The 13359-nt window shown below is 29.6% G+C and overlaps 2 long non-coding RNA genes across 2 annotated transcripts; one reads left to right on the top strand and one right to left on the bottom strand.

Annotated features, from left to right (window-relative positions):
* The first annotated feature begins 718 nt into the window (after window positions 1-718).
* LOC136272282 (uncharacterized) lies at window positions 719-4707 on the top strand. The gene is made up of 3 exons (XR_010710241.1): window positions 719-1850; window positions 1952-2035; window positions 3867-4707. It is a non-coding gene; the product is annotated as an uncharacterized lncRNA (long non-coding RNA).
* A 5598-nt stretch (window positions 4708-10305) lies between these two features.
* On the bottom strand, window positions 10306-11129 carry LOC136272150 (uncharacterized). Its single transcript, XR_010710098.1, has 3 exons — window positions 10999-11129; window positions 10847-10908; window positions 10306-10437 (listed from the first exon to the last, which is right to left on the bottom strand). It is a non-coding gene; the product is annotated as an uncharacterized lncRNA (long non-coding RNA).
* Window positions 11130-13359: the final 2230 nt, after the last annotated feature.

The raw sequence follows: 13359 nt of genomic DNA, 5'->3' as shown, positions 1-13359 counted from the left end.
AATTTCCGGACAATGATTTTCCTCGTGAGGCTAGATGTTTATGTCATCTATCATTTCTGAAAATATCAGCTTCCTACCTTTGCTCGTTTTTGAGAAAATGTGTGGGCAAGAACTTTTTTTAAAAGTGACAAAATGGCGGATAAGTCTGAACCGGAAGTGATTTAAAAAAAAAAAAAAAGCGTATCAGCATTAGATAATGATAGATCGATGCTGAAAATTTGACAAAATTCGGACCACCCATCTCCGAGAAATCTTCTGCACAAAAATTGTAAAGAAAAAAAAAAGAATAAAAAAAAAGTGAAAAAGAAACATTACAATAATAGAAGGGTCTTCCGCTGAAGACGGAAGACCCTAATAAATACACTAAACTGTAAAATGAAAATACAGTTTATTGCTTCATATGTTCTACTAAAACATAGCTAAGAAAATAATATATACCTTTTTTTCACCATAGCCATTCTTAGGTTCGCTTAGGGTTTTTAATGATTTTTATGGTATGGTATTAAGTACCATTGTTAAAACTTTTTGAATGTTGATTTTTTGACACTTTACAATTGAAGGTGGAATGGGACATCTAATAATATGGATATGGATTAAAGTACATTATATTTAAATTACTTTCATCGGTTTAGAATTTTCAAATTTTACAATATTTAACTAAAAAAGGTTTAAGAATATTTGGAGAGGTAAAAAGCGGGATTTAAACTCGTGACCACTGCGCTACGGTGTTAGGTGACAAAAAAGGGAAGAACAACTTCTTATATAATTACAATCTATTTCATTGTTCGATAAACAATACGTTACAAAATAGAAGTATCCCATATCACTTTAATGTACATGTATTATAGTCAATGAACTGCCCTGTTCTAGAGTACATGAGTACGCTATACATGATGTTATTTTATGCAGGTGGTTTGCAGCAATTAAAATCATATGTGACGGAAAAATTAAATCTATGACTATAATCAGTCACATGATTTTATGAACAAGGAACAGAGAAATAAATCAATTTAAAGAGTCTCAGATCGTGAGACATCGTGTAACATTCAAAGTAAATACATGTAGTTAAAATGAAAATGAAAAATCTAGTAACTTTTAATATTGCATATATGACACTATTTGAGTGTGTTCAAACTTTGCCTACAGGAACTTGTGATGGGTAAGTAAACTGTTTGGTTAAATTTGTCAATATTTGAAGGAGTTGTTTACTCACACTAATTAACTGATTCTATCATGATTGTAGAAGAAACGGAACATTATCATGTTGTGTCGGGTTCAAGTGGGATCTAACAGAAGAGAAGTGTATACGTAAATATACTTCAGTACTGGAAGCATTGCTTTGTTAAAAATGCTTGTTTTTTATGCAAATGTTTTATCGTAACACTATTGAAGATTTGATGCTACATTTTGATATCTAAACAATAATGAGAGTCTTTAGTTTGGAATAAATAACAGTTAATCTGGTAATTTCATATCATGTGGCCGTGAACTGAATTTGAAATGTTCTAAGAAAGGTAAAGATTGTTAGACAATTAAAAAATATTCCTTTTATTAAATATTTGGCTCTTCAAAGTTTATCATGTAAAAGCTCAATTTTTGTTGCTATTATGATTATATATAAAAGAAGTGTAAAAGAAATGGCTAATTTTACAGCTTACATGGCTAGCACGTCACAAAATAAACCAATTTGTGTCCAATTATTATTTTGTTAGCATGTGGCAAGGGTTATAGGGGAGATAGCTGTGAAGACAAGTGTCCATTTCCATCGTATGGAGTTGACTGTCAAATGATATGTAACTGTATTGAGGAAGACTGTGATCCTGCCAATGGCTGTAATAATTCGTCAACAGGTGTGCATATGTTTCTAATTGCATTAAATTTGATGTGACATTTGCAATTTTATACCAGTACCAACGTATGTATAGTTTTGTGTCTAACACTTATTTCTTAGAGTATCCAATTACTTCGTTAATTGGCTTGGAGTTCAAGATTGTCACAACAGAACTGTCGAATTATGAAGCCAGCATTTATGAAAGTAAATATCACTTTGATTAGTATTATTCATAAAATGTGTATTTATGCACTACACTTTTTGCGTGTTAAAATTTCTGAGAAAACAAAACACTACAAAAAAATCTTTAAAAAAGTCATCATTATTCAACTTGTAACATGAGTTATATACATGATTTGGCTCTTAAACTCCTGATCATGCACGGACATTGTCAGATATTAAAAATTAGTTCTTTAAGTAACAACAACTTCCATGAAACCTTTTTAATGCTTTCGTCTAGCTTTTTTGAAACAAGTTTTCAGAATATATATTTATGCTTTGTACAAGAAATTCAGTTCAAGATTAACGCGTACAATTAACAAAATATTTGATAACATTCGAGGTAATAACGCATTTCAAGAGCGAGCGAAGCGAGCTCTAAGAAGCAGTGCGCGCGGGAAAAGAATTAGGTAGACCTAGTACAGATTCATAAAGAAAAATGTTTTGTTTACGTCCAAAATGCTGTCTAATGTTTTCTCCCGTAGTGCTATGCCAAAAATGGCTAACATTAAACTCGATTAAACTTACGGTGCCTTGAGGTTTGAATACACGTATAAAGTACCACACAAACACATTTTTACATGTTTCGATTCCTTCGTTTTTAATTGAGATACGTAAATAAATTATTCTAGATTTTAACGTATGGCGTTACAAAGTCTCGCACTATATTTCCCGCGAAAAATTTAGAGGGTGGATCCAACATCGGAAATATGCTTGTACATACTACCAATTTAAATATAGACTGCGATACCTGCCTCAAATGATGTTCTTTTTTATTTTTAATTTATTTATTTATTCTGGGCGGGGGAAGTTGATACAGAGATTATGTTTACATGTATACTAGCAAAAGCCATACTTTACTGTCATATCGCTCCAATTTTAAGCTAAATTTGCATGCATGTTAAGTAACTATAAGTAGGGAAGATCATCTGTGAAGCCTGTAAAGAAATATATTATGAACGTAACTGCGAGCTAAAATGCCGCTTTCCATTTAATGGACTTATATGTAAAAAAAAAATAAAAAAAAAAATGCAACTGTATTAGGGAAAGACCGTGACCACGTAAAGGATGTTTTTTTTCTTCAAAAGGTAATTATGAATCAAAGTCTGTATGTTATGTATCACACTGAAAGGACCTTAAAGTATTCCTCTGTTTCTTCAAACAAACGTTAAGAGTTCCCTGTTAAAAAAAAGAGAACAGAAAATACCAGCCACTTCTCTAAGGAATCCGTATCTTATTACTTTTTTGCATTTTATAAATTCAGTTTCGTAAGTGGTCAGTATTTTAAATTACCTGCAAAATTATTTCTAATATTTTCAAATATTGCATTATTCTAAAGCAATGCTTTACACATGTATGTTAAAAATATACATTGAGCATTTTAAATTCGATTCGCATAGCAAATATATATTTTATTTATAATAATGCATAAACTAGGCGTTTAAATTGTAATATTTTTGAAAGCAGAAAGCACATTTTCTTTTCAAAAGTTAAACTTATATATTAATCAAAAATTATTAAACATCGTTCATTTTAACGAAATTTTAATATTAATTTGAACGTGAATGCTTTGTCGTTTCTTGAATAATGCAAAGCAAACTGGTAGACGAACCGGAAAGGGCGACGGTCAGATAGATAGATAGATAGATAGATAGATAGATAGATAGATAGATAGATAGATAGATAGATAGATAGATAGATAGATAGATAGATAGATAGATAGATAGATAGATAGAAAGAGAGAGAGAGATAGATAAAATAAATATTTCACTTTATTAATTTTAACTTTAAATTTATCATAATATTTTTATTACAGATTTTTCTAGAGTCACACCGAATAATGACAGAACAACTTGTATGGCGGTGAAACAAGAAAGTAAACAGACTAATTATCTCAAGTTTGCTCTGATCGGACTAGCTATTGTGTCTTTTATCATAGCTTGTATTTATTTCCACTTGCGATTGCTAGAGAAACGTTTTGTGATCACACGGATGGTATAATTTGCAAGTTATATTATCTTTTGCTTTGAATTATTATAACAGGTTTTTATCCTTTATAATTAAAAAACGTACGAACACAATATATTTTAAAACAGAAAGACATCAAGCATATTAAACTGTATGGTGTTCACATGGGTCAGTACTTTAATTCTTGTTATAGTGAATGAAAGATATATGTATGCCTCATACCTATACAAGAAACATCATAAAACACAACACTGACTATCTAAATATATATTTTTCTAAACTGCCCACTGCTACATTTTTGTTTATCAATTTAAGTTACTCCCTGTCAAATTTCATTCTAAAATTTTAAGCATTCTAAAACAATTGATGGTTGGAAACAATCATACACTGTACACATATATAAAGTAAATATTGTTTTTCAATGTAAAACGCGTTTGCTTTAAAAGTTTTTTTTTTATCATAATGTTAAGCATGTAAGAATTAGTTTTTTCAAAGGTTAACCGTGTCGCACATTGTCACTATTCGATGTATAGACAGGGCTTGCAGTCATTTACTATCATTAACTGTAGTGTTGCAAACAAGGATAAATTCCACAGATGTAAGCAGTCTTTAGAAGGTACAATTTTGCATCAATTTTTTTTTTTATCTTTTTTATGTTTTATCAAAGAAAGTGTCAGACATTTTCTACAGACTCAACAAGGATTAATAAAGAGGTATCATTATACATATATAACGTGAAATGTACTTTCATGTTGTTTTCTAATTCTATTGAGCGTGCTTTTATAGGTATTTTGATAGCGTTTACAGTAACATTTGATATCTTTAACATCAGGAATTCAAAGGAGGAAAAAATGAAATCAAATGTTATATTTGATGATTTTCCCCCTAAATGTGCGAAATGAATCTTTTATCATCATTACTATTTAAACGAATTGTTCCATGTGAATTTTGTTGAATCATCTAAATATGATCCGATTCAATTGAAGCTTAGGATTTATAATGCCAAGTTATCTTAAGAAATTATATAAATAGCTAGCTTTAACTTAATTACCTTCAGCCTCCGAAAACAATTTCGGATATGTTTTCCAAGCATGCCTGGAAACCCCGAGAAGATACGATTGCTACAAAACAGTACCGATGTTCTACTAATCTTGAAAATGTTTAATGAAATAAGAGTAAACACAAAGCAATCAAAGCACAATTATTAAGCTACGCCGGCGCCAATGCAAAACCCACTCTAGATCCACATTTACATAACAACAGACTTCCACCCCACTTCATCACAAGTCCAGTGCACCGCTGTGTCTTTCTGTTAACAATAAATCGATTTAAAATTAAAGTTCTGAAGAACTGACGGGAGTTGATTTTATCGATGTTTATTTCAAAACCAATAATATGTTATTTTGCATGACAAGTAAATGTACATTATAATATGATTTGTTGGACTTTTTCTACAAGAATGTCGAGAAACCCCATATACATCATGTTAAATAATCTTTCAAGATAAAATTTATTAAATCAAACTATGTATCGGTAATAGATATATTTCTCGAAAATTGTATGGATCCAAGCAATATTGAACTCTAGTCTCGTTCAACCAAACACTCGGCGGACACCGTAAATCTCCGACAAGCAAGATATACTCTCTGCTTGTCGGAGATTTACGGAGACAGCCGAGCGTCGAGTTGAACAAGAATATATTGAACTCTAGTGTAGAAATACATAGGACTACAAAAAGTATCTAAATTGTTCGTATCATTTAAAATCTGACTATTTTTAAGGTATTTATAAATGAGTTTCCTTGAAAAACAATGCTTTAGCATGCATTACATCGAATTTATCAATAATTTTCAAGAACTAAGTCTTGTCAGCAGTGATGATTTGTGCTGAGGTCCAAACACTGTTTCACTTTCGGTTTGTCCGAGTAACTGCATAATAGAGTTGATTAAAATCAACTTCCAAAAAATAAAATGTTTAAGAAACATCCTTTTGTGTTTTATGACAGCTAAAGTGCTAGCACACCAATCATTTTAAAATATAAGCCTTTATAACAATTATCCATACATGTAATTGATTTCCATAGGAAGGGGCTATAACTTATGTTGTTTACTTGACGTATGACCATCAGCTCCATCTTTCGATACATAATACAATGTATATAAACAAAACAAGACATGATATATGTTGCTCTTTGCCACCAGCGTGACTTTAATTGTTACAGAACATTATATAAAATAATATTACGTAATACTACAATTGAAATTTGATTGAATTATATCACTATTCTGCATTTGATCTTAATATGACGTAATTTTAATTAATTTCCGAATAGTAATTAATTGCTTTTATTAATTAACTTTATTGAGGAACTTAAATCGAAAATAGGTTGCTTAATATCGTCAAGCAAATTCCTTGTGGTATGACGTATGTACATCTGCAATAAAATACATGCATGACAAAAGAAAAGAAAAAAAAAAATGAAAAATAAAGAAAATAATACAACAAAATTTAACACTGGAAAGGTGGAGGGGAGGTGGTGAAATTTAAAGAAATGGTCCGAAGGAACAGAATCAGTATTCAAAGGTGTTACCTTGCGGCGTCCTGAAAGAAAGTGAAGAAGCGCGTCTTTCTAAACAATGAGAGTCGCTAGAATTCCTGCGTTCATTTTCATTGGTCAACTGATGACACCAACCTTACGTGACCAAATAGAGCACTGTCTATTTCTTGATAATACCCATTAAAAATTGCAATAACTCGTAGGGCGACAAATTGTAAAAATCAATATACATATATATATATATATATATATATATATATATATATATATATATATATATATATATATATATATATATATATATATATATATAAACTTCCAAATGAAAATGAAATACTGCGCTTAGCCAAGGAAGACCACTTTATTAAATTATTTAAACCAAAACTTAATCCCACTCAGTGAACAATTTATTATATGCATGTTATATAACTGAATCTTTTGTAATATTTGCGATTAATATTTTTATAGTGCCTTTTTGCTCTGTGACTCTAACTTTCCGCTACTTTAACGTTATTATGACGTCACAATGAACTTTTGCTTATTGACGTTACTACGTTACATATTAGTCATTTGTATATAACTGCCTGAAGAGCCAGGAATGGCGAAAACGTTTGCGGTAAATAGGATCAATTTGTGATTTTATTCTGGATATTTATTATTTTTAAATTATTTAAAACTGTGCCGATTTATGTTTTATTGTCATGGGAAATTATATATATATATATATATATATATATATATATATATATATATATATATATATATATATATATATATATATATATATATATATATATATATAGTTAAATCCAAAAAATATCGCAGTGTCCGGTTTTATATATATATATATATATTTATATATATATATATATATATATATATATATATATATATATATATATATATATATATATATATACATATATATATATATATATAAACATAAACATAAGCTCGATTTCAAAAAATGTGATAAGAATATTAGAAATATAAAATTCAAAATTAATCTTGACCATGCTCCTTTAATGTGATATCTTGATTGATGCATAATATATACGCCTTATCTGCTTTCAAATCAGTGACCAGCAGTTTGATTTGATAAGAAGTATAACATGTAATAATTAGCACATAATTTTTTATTGATTATTTTCACATCATGTAGTAAAAAAAGAGTTCTTAAAACCTTTGAAATAAAACTACTAATATTTTACACATGCAAAGGTATTCATAGTTAAAATAGCTGATTAAAAAAACCCACAGTAAATATACAGCGAAACTTTAAAATAAGATAAAGAGTAAACCTTTAAAAAATCATATAAATAAAAATACATTGTTAGGCATAACAGTTTTGAACAAAATCATAATGAACAGCAAGACAATGTACCGACAAGCGTTTACATTTATTTAAGGTTAACATTGGAATTTTCCATCTGATAGGTATAAAAAATCAAAATTACTAAAATGAAACACACTACTGCAAGGCTGATTGTTCCAATTGCCATTGGTTTTATCTTTGTCATGGTACTTTTGTAATATACGATGCGCGTGGTTGGGGTACTTGCAGCTTTTACTGTATTGGCTGAAATAACAATTTCTTAAACCGATGTCCATGAACGTCACATTGCGATCAAATTGCAATGCATGAAACTATATGATAAAACAGCTAGAAATAACTTTAATTTAAGAATATTAACAATTGTACATGAATTAATAATACATTAAGTTTATAGAAAATATATACATCCATATTATCAGCTCTTTAATGCTGTAACAGAAAAAAACCTCTAAATTGTCGTATTTAAATACGATTAATGTTACTGTTCTTTATTTGATAAACTTCACTTTAAAGTCTCTTAAAACGACATGTTTATTCGGTACCCCTTATATCAATCTTATCTTGGTTTATAAGATAACTGCTATCATTCATGAAGGTTTAAAAAAAGAGCGTAAATGCCTTCGATCTACGAGTTATTTAAATTAAATCCATTCCCTTATTATTTATTTCTCTATTAAAATTCGTAAAATATAATTGATGTTCTAATTTTTAAGAATGATGTTTCTTTTTTTCAAAATTAAAATATTACGCCAAGCAAAATAATACATGCACGTGCGTTGTACTTTGACGTAGACGGGTCACCTTATATGATAAAGATGAATTTGTTCAGCAAATTTAAAAGGCGCTGTGATTAACAGCGTAATTATTACCTTTTATGTAAAGAGGTTCTTTTGTTGACAGTTCAAAATGAGCCGTTTCCTTCAAAACATTGGCGGTAGACTGATGTGAAAAGTCTTTACATGAAACAAATAATAATAAAAATAATAATTAAATGTAAAACTTTTATTTTTTTTTTTATCTTTATTTAAATATCTATAAATGATCATATATAACATGAGTACAAATAACATTGTTTATAACCTTAACGTTAAAAGGATTAAAAACACGGCATCTGAATAAAAACAAAAATGAGTTCTATAAGAATTTTTTTTTTTACAATTTTTTAAGCCGACTCATCATAAACAACAGCATCAAAAATAGCATATTGTACTTTATTTAATTTTTCATACAATGTCTAACAATCCCACTAATTATAAAACCTCAAAATTTGTCAAAAATTAAACTATAATATTCACATAAACATGTATATGCTTAAACAAGTTGCTGTCCTTTAAAAAAAGGACTACAATACGTGGACCATTTGCATGTGTTTCCAACGAAAACGTGAACGCATTAAGATTATCAGAGATTCCACCGACTCTAGCCCTCTGCTTTTAACTACATTTGTACGTTGTATTACGTATACATGTACATGTATGTATAGCCCTGACTTTTTATCTCAGAATTTAAAGGATTCATACTTCTAAAATAATTATGATCTATCTAGTAATGGAGTTTGCATGTATAGTATCAGGCATTCGGTGAATTCTACTTATTGCGCACACATTACGATTCGCACTACTTCGTTAACTATGCAGTGACAGCTTTGTGTAAATTAAAAATTTCATATTTCGATGCATTTTTCTTGAGCTTAAAACTTTTATACAGTGACATAATTTTTCAATCATACTTAAATGCTTAAAAAAATTATTCTGGAAGTTCTCTAGCCTCGCCTACTATAAAAGTAAAGTTAAGTTAAATGTGTTTTCGGAAAACAACAAAACATTGCAAATTATGCTATTTGATGCATGTTGTAGTTTCGGCATAACATTAACTTATTTCATAATACTGATAGTTCATATCACATGTCAATCATTTCTTTAAAAGGAATATTTTCTTTCTGTATTGTTTACCGACAACTTTACAATTACAGCGCCTTTGAACTTATGTGTGCATTTAGCACGGAATTCCGATCCCGATTCAGATAAACGTGTGCTAGCCTGGTTCCCTGAGCTACCCATTACGCACAGGAAACAGGCTAGCTCATTCGCAGGCTGACTTTTCCCCATAGCATCCGGTTTAACCTCGCTTATATATTTTCTGCGTGGACCTCAGGGTCCACGGAATAATTCTAGCCAGATCATTTCATAAAGCATTTAAATCTTATTCAGTCAGAAAAAAGAAAATCAGTGAATGTTCATATCATACATGTATACTATTCCTTAAATGTTTTGCTGAAATCGTACTCACCAGTTTGTTTTTACATTCTAAATTGTTTTATATAAAGCAAAAAGTAAGTTTTCCTTCTAAGACTAAATCTCAAATTTATACAAACAAATTAACTCGTACTTTTTAAATGTCGAATGCAACCATTAGCGTGATCACATTGGTTGGCAATGCAGTTACAAACTGATTGACAGTCCACTCCATAAGAAGGATAAGCACACATTGTTTCACAGTTTGTTCCAGTGTATCCCTCTTCACAGGCTGCATGAATATTAATTAGATATACGATATCAATTAACAACGGAAAAATTGATTTCAGGAATATATAAAATCTTTCATTTAAATATTTGTTCCCTTCCATAAATTTCCAAGATCAAGATTTTACGTGTACCCATACATGTAAATACAACCAATGCATATTTTTTAATTGTAAATGCTTTTAAAAGAATTTACTGAATGTTACGTTATGACCAGAATCACGATCCTGTTAAATCCCCTCCCAGTACAAATACTTGTTGACTTAAAATTTAGCCCATTAAAAATTTAAGTATGGTTTTTCTGTGTTTTTTTTTTTCATTTGTTTAATGTTTAAAAAATCAACTATATACATGTAATGCAAAGTAAAAGAGTTTATTCAAGTTGGTCTACACAACAAATTAAATTGTCTTACGTGTACATTTCTCTAGAATATGATCCCACTTGTACCCAATGCAGCATGATGTTCCATTTTGACTGTGAAATAGAGTGAAACAGGGTAGTTTTGAAATGCTTCATTAAATTATAACTTGTACTGACATATTTGAAATATTATTAATAACTTACCCTCCACAAATTGTTGCATATACAAATTGCAAATTCAAATGCAATATTACAAAAATATAATTCATTTTTTCTCAATCCTAACAAATTAGGCCGAATGATCTGTTCTTCATTTTTAAAAGTTGTTAAAAAATGAGGTCGTTAAAGTATAATTTGCAAATAAATATTGTTTCCCTTTTCCTGAACAAAGTCGAAATCGATACGGCAAACATGGTTATTGACGGAAACAGCTTTTTTTTTTTTGCTTTTTTAATTTTATGATTAGAAGTCACTTTAATTGATCGATTCATTAATTAAATAGAATGTTATTATTTTAATCAAGCATTTAATTAGCGTTCGCACTCATTACAAATATGTGGTTTTGTTTGTTAAGTAGATAATTGTTTGAAACTATACAACAACAAGTTCTGTTTTGCGAGTTATTGACAACCACAAAAATAATGTAGCATTTACGTTGAATAATTTGACATATCATTAAAGGTTAATAAAAAAATACTTGACTGTATAACACTTCACTGTATTTTAATGAACAGTGATTATATATTCTATTTTAATCAGAATAAGGAAATTAAAACATGTGTTTTCAAATGTTCTCGATTATATATGGCTTGGCAACTATATTTGGGACTTGTGGCATGGGAGATATCAAGTGCTTTAACATACACAACAGTTTGAATAACTTGTGCTGTTTATAATACAAGAAGAAAGCAAATAACTTAAACAAATGGAATTAATTCTTAATATGCAAAGTTATTTAAAAACAATCGCCACGTATTCTTTACGTCATTTCTCTGACGAGTCTGACATATTCAATTCTTTTTAAGTACAATAACATGATAGCTGAGAGTTTAATCAAGAAGTATTTTATTTTGTTTCCTAATTGGTCTCTCACCTTTAAAAGTTTATTTAAAACATTACTTTATATACATATATGCAATACATTTGAGAACGTTTTCTATACATGCATGGTATGTGTTTTCAAAATCGGATTATTAATGACTTGTGGTAATAAAGAACAGTCTTCCAAGTTCAAAAGTCCAAAACAAAATACAAAACAGGAGCAGAGCAAACACAGACCTCTAAAAACATAGAGGTAGGATCAGGTGTGAAATTTAGGGAATGTATGTTATCTTTATAATTTTATGGACTTCGCTCTAAAGCCAAACCAAGACAGACTTGTGTCGAAGTAGAAGAATTTTTTTTCACAATAATTGTTAATATTAAATGTTAAAACGTTTATCTTGAATCAGTGTTTGCAGATTTTTGTGGTTATTAGCTCACCTGAGCTGAACGGTGAGATGAGTTTTTCGGATCACAAGTTGTTGTCTTTACGTATGTTTATCCACCTGTAAACATTTTTATATTTTGATTTTTTTCTAAAACCATCTGACCAATTTCGATCAAATTTGGCACAAATTATTCTTATAATTATTGGAAAGTGATTTTGGGGCTAAAAATGGAGAAAACCTCGAAACTGTAAAACAACGGTGCATTTTTTAAAATGTCCTTATAAAGGAATACGAAGTCAAATCCGACGTTTTATAACATTCATTTATTCTAATGGGAAGAAAAATATAAACTGTAATATCACAGGCTAATTTTGTTCAAAATTTTAGCTACAGTGATAATACGAAAATAAAAATAAGAGTGGAGGGGGTGGGGGTAATAAGTTCTGGTTCGTTTTTTCCATGACTCGAAAACGAGGCTCTTTGAAGCAGCCATTTTGGATGCATTGAAAAAAGAGCAATCGGATAAAGATCAAGTTGTTTTACAACAATATACGTGCGAAGTTAATTGTTGAAACATGAAAAATATATTGAAGCCGATTATGTGATTTGAATTGAGGTTAAATATGTCAATGCCTTGCCATTTTCATTTTTTTTAGCTCGTTTAGATTTTTATTTCATTTTCTTTAATCATGCTTTGTAACTTGGGAAAACATTGCCTGCATTATTGATTATTTACGTATGAAATCAAATATACATGTAGACGTCGGTAAATTTGGCAAATAATTGTTTACCAGCGCAAAATTAGGAAATATTGATACATTAACAACATACAAAAACACGTCATTCAAGTGGTGATTCGGTATAATTTCTTTGCAATGGTTGAAGAATGCAATATGTTTCGTTAAGATGCTTAACATTTCCTTGAGTCAATTCAGTCCAAGCAGTCACTATTTTCGCTGATGAATATAGGTGGGTATATCTATGAGTGTGCTTTTTTCTTTGTTTTAGTGCATTTTCCTTCTGTTCAATTAATTTTCTTATCACCTTTTATCGTCGTCCGTTGTACATCTTTCAATCCGTTTACCTGTTAACGTGACATATATTGAACTTCTCTTAGCCGATTTCAAACAAATTT

This window comes from Magallana gigas, chromosome 10, assembly GCF_963853765.1.
Source record: "Magallana gigas chromosome 10, xbMagGiga1.1, whole genome shotgun sequence".
Lineage (NCBI taxonomy): Eukaryota > Metazoa > Mollusca > Bivalvia > Ostreida > Ostreidae > Magallana > Magallana gigas.
Note: the sequence above shows the minus strand (reverse complement) of the source record. Positions and strands in the feature narration are given on the sequence as shown.